The sequence below is a fragment of the Leptonychotes weddellii genome, chromosome 9, assembly GCF_054177405.1.
Source record: "Leptonychotes weddellii isolate Sample4059 chromosome 9, ASM5417740v2, whole genome shotgun sequence".
NCBI classification, from domain to species: Eukaryota; Metazoa; Chordata; class Mammalia; order Carnivora; family Phocidae; genus Leptonychotes; species Leptonychotes weddellii.
This window is the reverse complement of record NC_138377.1, coordinates 16,782,398-16,789,612: the sequence shown is the minus strand read 5'-3', so window position 1 is coordinate 16,789,612 and position 7,215 is coordinate 16,782,398. Positions and strand designations below refer to the sequence as shown.

Genomic DNA, 7,215 nt, shown 5'->3' with positions numbered 1-7,215 from the left:
TAACCAAAGTTGACTGTAATCTGGGCCACAAAACAGATCACATATAAGACATGTAAAACGTAATTAGAAGTGTTAAGAACCAGTTGCCCTATTGAGGGACTTCTGGGGTATTGTCAAGGGGGAAAAGGTTATAATCATAAGGGGATGGTTTGGATTATGTGATGGATACTGAATCCATTAACAAACATTGTGCTTACTGAAGACCTGTTTTATTATTGTGGACATACTGTTTTCCTCACTACAACTATTTAAAACCATTTCTGAAAAGACAAAACCCCAGGATAGGTGAATAAGCCAAATATCATTAGCATTAAAATGATGCTATTGGGGCACTTGGGCAGCACAGTGGATGAAGCATCTGGCTCTTGGTTTTGGTTCAGGTTGTGATCTCAGGGTCCAGAGATCAAGCCCCACATGGCGCTCTTCACTCAGTGCAAGTCTGCTTAAGAATTCCTCTCCCTCTCCTTCAGCCCCTCCCCCAACACGTGCCCTCTCTCCATCTCTCCCTCTCTCTTCTCTTTAAAATAAATAAATAAATAAATTGATTAATTAATTAATCTTTAAAAAATAAATAAAATGATGCTGTTAAAAAATAAGAAAAGGAAAGTGTTTATATATTCTGACATTCATCGATAATGTATGGGAATTTCTATTTTCTTGCATGATAGCTACCAGTAGATATTGCTAATATTTTAAAATTTATATGTTACTTTTGCAGGTCGAAAATGGCAGCGGCGGCGGCAGCTGTGTCCCGGCTGTCTGGGCTGCTAGGTCGGTCCAGGGCACAGCTGGGGCGGTCCATGTCCAGTGGCGACCACGGCGAGGAGGGCTCAGCTCGCATGTGGAAGGTTCTCACCTACTTTGTAGCGCTTCCTGGCGTGGGTGTGAGCATGCTGAATGTCTTCGTGAAGTCGCGTCACGGAGAGAACGAGAGACCTGAGTTCCTCGCCTACCCCCATCTCCGCATCAGGTCCAAGCCCATTCCCTGGGAAATGGTAATCATACTCTATTCCATAACTCTCATGTGAATCCACTTCCAATCGGCTATGAAGATGAATAAAGAGAACCTGGACCACCACCCAGTGGGGACCACCGCACTGGTTTGGACCATGACTCTGCACACGGACGAGAAAAGTCTATGGGGCCTTAAGCCCACCTTCCTTACATGTATCAAATGATGACCAGTATACTGATCTTCCATCCCTTTGCTCATGGCAGGAGATGGCTTAAATAAATAAATTAGACTGGTCCATGAAAAAAATAAATAAATAAATAAAAATTAAAAAATAAAATTTATATATTACTTTTAATACTTTATTAGCTTTAAATAATTTAATGTTTCTATATAATCTTAACTATAAAACAGGTATAAACTATAGAAAAAGTATTAATACAGAATATTTATAAACTATAAAAAAATCTTTAAAAAAATTCATGAACAACTAAAGCATCCAGAATAAAGTAAAACATGGGTAGTAGTTCTTTAGATTAAAAAAAAAAAAAAAAGATATAAAGGGGCACCTGAGTGACTCAGTCAGTTAAGCTTCTGCCTTGGGCTCGGGTTATGATCCTGGGTCTTGGGATCCAGCCCCACAGGCTCCCTGCTCAGTGGGGAGTCTGCTTCTCCCTCTCCCTCTGCCTCTCCTGGCCCTCCCCCATCCCCTCATACTCTCTCTCACTGGTCTCACTCTCTCTCTCTTTCAAATAAATAAATAGAATCTTAAAAAGAAAGATACAGAAACATACACATATATCCCTAGAATATTTTATTTTGATTCTTTACTTGATATTGAACATTTACTCCGATTATTAAATATTCTTTCCTATTGTGATTTTTATTGGTAGCATAGTTTTCCACTTCATACAATGCTATAATATGACCATTCTTAAATAGTAAGATTTATTATACTATTTTTGCTATTATGAATACAGTAGCAATTAATGCACCTCTTTTACCTAATAACAGTTTCTAAATAACCATATTAGGTAACAATATATAATGACACATAAGAATATCCTCAGAGATATTATAATAACAATATAATACATTATCCTTTTTCAAATAAGTAGTTTACTTTCAAAACATATGGTAGTATAAACAATTAGGTTAATTTTGAAAGTTAGCTTTGATTTACATTTACTAATACTGCATATTAATTTTTATTAAATACTAACTTTCTGTGAATTACCTTTTCCACAGTTACAATTCCTTTTTTCCCTCTCCTCTCCTTATCCTCCCTCTCCCTACTCATTCTTTTATATATGTGTGTGTATACACCCACACACCCACACATATATGTGTGTGTATATATATATATATTCACCTTTAATCAATCCCCAATCATAGCAGATTCCGTGTTTGCAAATTTGCCTATTTGCTAAAAGTTCTTTGCAATCCCAAAATCAGCACTTGCAGAGCATTTACAGTCATTCATGATTGAAAAATTTGAGTTGTCCCACTTGCACATTCCAGCCGAAGCTAAACATGGCTACACTCTACATTCTTGTTTCAGTTCTCCCACTGTAAGCAAGTATTGTTTTCCAGTTTATTTAGTGCAAAGCTTTCAGCAATTTTATGCTTTTTGCTGTTTAAAATGGCCCCCAAGCACAGTTGGTCAACTCAAGAAGGCTGTGATACCTTGGAGAAAGTACGTGTGTTACATAAACTTTATTTAGTCATGAGTTGGGTCGTAGGTCTTTAATTCAGTATTAATGAATTAATAATACATATTAAATAAGGTGTCCTTAAAATGAAACCCACATAAACAGCTATGAATTGATTGGTTGTTGAAAATGTTGTGACCAGAGGTTTGCAAGAAGCTAATCCTGTACTCCTACAAACAGTGGTTCAGTATATATTCATATACATATATATGTGGTGTGAGTGTATGTGTGTGTGTGTGTATAGTAGTTAATCTGCATTCCGTCATTTTTTACAGTTATTTCTTGATTTTCTTGTTTTTTTATTTTTTATAGGTTATTCTTTGATGAATAGAAAAACTCTTTCTGATTTTTTTTTTAATTTACTTTATATATAGGAAATTTCTCTCTGTCCCATGAACTAATACATATATGCCCATATTTTTATAGTTGAATGATTTATTACACTCAACTCTTTAATACATCTGGATTTTATTTTTTCATGTAAGGTGCATTACATTGTCGTTGAAGAAACCTGCTCTGTAATTAAAACATTTCCTTTGTTTCACATGCCAAAGGCAAATGGAACTAATACCCGTGGGTCCTGTCACATATATTACTCCTTTTGAAGATATGTCTCTGTTAATTAAATAAAGACACTATGATTGGTAAAAGATGGCTACCAAGCTCTTTCCTGAAGAGTTCCGTTGGTAGCTAACTTCAACTTTAAAACAACCAGGTAAAATATTTTAGTTTTAGTTTATTGTTTGCATGGAGATGTTTTGATTGTTTTTTATTTTGCTTGGAACACTTTATTTGTTATTTAGCTATATGGCAAATTCTGAGGCCATCTTTTGCATTTTAATGATGAGACTAAGTCTTCAGCAGTTAACTGAAGGCTTTTTGCCTGGGTGGTCCTCAAAATGTGACACCAGTGTGCTGCCCCAGACATTAAAGTATCCCCGGCAGGCAAGATAGGAATTGACATTGGCCACATTCTTTGAGTCTGGTTACAGATCATGGACAAGAATCATTCCAACTCCTCTGCCTAGTGCGTGGATCAGCCCATCAAAATTCTGAGTTTGTTGTTTGAAATAAACAAATTAATCCACTTAATCCTTCTATCTCCCTCCCCCACTGAGTCCTTCCTTTGGAACACCAAAGACAAGATGAAAAAGTACTTCAGAGAAGTCTTTGAGACATGCTGCCTCAGCTCAAAAGCCAAAGGAACACTGTAGTGTCCTTTTGAATGTGTATGTCAACTTGCACTTGGCATTTATTATAAACACCTCTGCGTGCTAAGAAACCAGTCTTCGGAGAACAGCATGAGCATCAATATAAATACTTTCTAGGACATGAAAGTCCTCCTGCAATGCACAATATTGTCAATATCTATCTAGAAATCTTCCACACAGGAGGGATTTTTACCTGCAAGGTCAGTGGAACACTTCCTGTGCTATTTCTTGGAAATATTTTCTCTACGTGAACCAGGATCTTAAATTCAGTTGATGGTCAGGAGGATCAACAGTACAAATTCTGAAAATGAAACTCTGAAAGTTCTGGTGAGAATGCCCAGTACTACTTGAAACTCTTGGTTTGGGGATCTGTGTATTCTAGCAGTTGAGGACACAGCATCATCCATCAGACATGGGTTCAATATAAGCCCTGCACCCAGGAGGACAGTGCCCAGGGTTTTGCTGGAGCCAGATTATACTGCATTAGGAAAGTCGATCGCATTATCTCCTCTCAACTCCCCAAACTTTGCTCAACTGATAACTTTCAGTGATATAGGATTGGTGGCTTAAAATCAGCCATGGTGGGAGCATCAACACTACAAAAATTTGGCAAGTGTACAAATCACGGTTTTATCTATCTATCTATCTATCTATCATCTATTGGAAAGCTAGCTGGTAAAACTTTTGTTTTGTTTTGATGTGTTTTGCCAGTTGTTAAACTTTTACCAGCATACCACTGGTATTGCTCCAATTATGCAAGGAATTGTTGTGGAGCTGGCAATTTATCTGATCTTCATTTCATCATTCTACTAAGCTTGCAGCTTCTGGATGATACTATATCATTAATCAGAATATACGATATTCTGGAGCAGTAGATCCAATGGCAAAGTACATTTTTCCATGTATCTTTTGCTATGAACATGATCACATGGTCTAGGAAAATGATGTGCAGAATCTAATGTTAGAAAATCAGGAAATTTATAAAGTGGTACTGACACATCCAGAGAAGTATCAATTCTGGAAAGGACAAATCACTCTCTCCTTTTGGATAGAAAGTATATAGTGCAATCAACTTGCTATTAAGTGGCTATTTGAACTATTTCGGCAGTGCTGCCTTATCAAGGGCACAGTTTTGGCTTCTGCTGCTGGCAGGCTTGACTAGGAATTCAGCAGTGGTAGCAGCTTGGCAAGAATTAATGAGGGGGAACCCATGTATTCAGTGGATGCATATCCATCCTTTCCATATTAGCCATTTCATTTCTGGCCCCAGTAGCTAGACTTTGTGATATCAAGAAGAGAGGTTGGTTGACTTCCTCTGGAGTCATTCTGCCTAACTGGCTTTTGAGAGTACTTCTGCTGCACTGAAGTTTTGAAGGTCATTACTGTGAAACTGTAAGATCTGTGAATGCTTTACTCACTTCCATATACTCATCCACATCCCTCTTCCCCAAAGCTTCCTTACCTCTGATTTGCCAATCCTGTTCCTTCCAGAGCCCTAAGCCAAGTCAAGCTTTATTCTATTACCTAGGATTCTGTGTACATACATACCTCAGGCTCCTTCTATCCTTCTCTAAAGTGCATACAACTAAGTTCTTTGCTTAGAGTTTAGCTAAATGTAAAGATCCCCTTTCATCTTTGTCCTTAGGACAAAGGCCCCAGGAATAAAGAGTGATGGAATATTCAAAAGGCAGCAAAGAAGCCAGTGTGGTGAGAACTAAGTAAGGGGAAGGAGGAAGAGAAGTGGAAACATGGTTAAAAAGGTGACAGTCCTCAAATTATAAACAGTCTAAAATATTATGGGTATTTTTTCATATTTTAAATATTATGAATGACATTTCAATGATTTCTTATAATACTTTTTAACCCCTCTTTTATCCCTCATGTGTTTAGAATTCTTTCTCTCCTTCCTTCCTTCCTTTCTTCCTTCCTTCCTTCCTTCCCTCCTTCCTTCCTTCTCCCCACCCCCATCTTTCTTTTCCCTTTGTTTGAAATGTTTTTGTTAAACCTGATATTAAAACAGAGTACGAATACCAAAGACTTCCTGAGTGGGCCACCATACTGGCTGCTTTAAGAGTTACAAGCAACTTCAGGTCATACTACTGAAATCAACTAGACCAATTTAAGTATCACAAGCATCTTACAGCCAGGACAACCTGTAGAGGTAGCTTAAGCATCACCTTCTCCATCTTTTCATCTGCAAAAATCTCAAATAGATGGATAATCAACTTCCATGTGAAATTTAACAACAGAAATCCTACTGCTTTATTGAAATGCTATCGTCATTGTTTATTGAAATACTATTGCAGGGCGCCTGGGTGGCTCAGTCATTAAGCGTCTGCCTTTGGCTCAGGTCATGATCCCAGGGTTCTGGGATCAAGCCCTGCATCGGGCTCCCTGGTCAGCGGGAAGCCTGCTTCTCCTTCTCCCACTCCTCCTGCTTGTGTTCCCTCTTTCACTGTGTCTCTCTCTGTCAAATAAATAAAATCTTAAAAAAAAAAAGAAAAGAAATACTATTGCATTTGAGAATGGTTTGGTTGCTCTAAACTTTTTGTTTTGACTTAAAATCTATATTCTTGAAAATTTTATCCACTAGTGTTATTCATATTCCCTGGGTTGGGGGGAAAAAAAAGACCTGATTCCAAATCAGGTAGTCCTTCAGATATTCCCTTATCTTTCTCATTCAGTATGAATTAAGAAACACACTACCACTTATATATCCTCTTGTTTAAACTTATTTTACAGTCCCCATGGAGACTGGTGACAAGAATGTATATAGAAGTTGAAATATATCCAGTGCATTCCCCCATCCACCCAAACCTGTATTTCTGGAGGAAACCATGACTCTGAATCTTAATACCCCATGAATTATATCCTGATATGTTTAGATGTGTTGTCATCTGCCAAACAAAAGAGTCAAAATGACATGTAGGAAAGCTTTTCCAACCATGCTAGTTAACTTAATTCCTCAATAGAAAAACAAGTTCATGGTATCTTAGAACAAGGGTCAATGATCACTTAAAGCATTTTTAGAAACTATTGTTATGAATATGGCTTTAAAGCATATCAGTGGTCCAATGGACCAAAATAATTGGCCCCATCTGATCATATAGTTAGAGCAAGTCCATTAGAATGTTCAGCTTTCTCTATTAATAAAATAGTCAATTTATATGTTCATTAATTTTTTCTAGCTTAAATATTTACTTGTGTCTACTAAGTTCTGGTTTTTCAGATTCAGCTTTTAAAGAAGAAGATGAAAGAGACTGACACTTATTTTTATGTCTCCAGAGATTTAAGAACATTCAAAAATATATTCATCTACTGTGTATCAGGCACTGTATTA

The 7,215-nt window shown here is 37.2% G+C and overlaps 1 pseudogene; it reads left to right on the top strand.

Moving 5' to 3' along the window:
- The first annotated feature begins 725 nt into the window (after nt 1-725).
- On the top strand, nt 726-1,214 carry LOC102736042 (cytochrome c oxidase subunit 6A1, mitochondrial pseudogene; annotated as a pseudogene).
- The last annotated feature ends 6,001 nt before the right edge of the window (nt 1,215-7,215 follow it).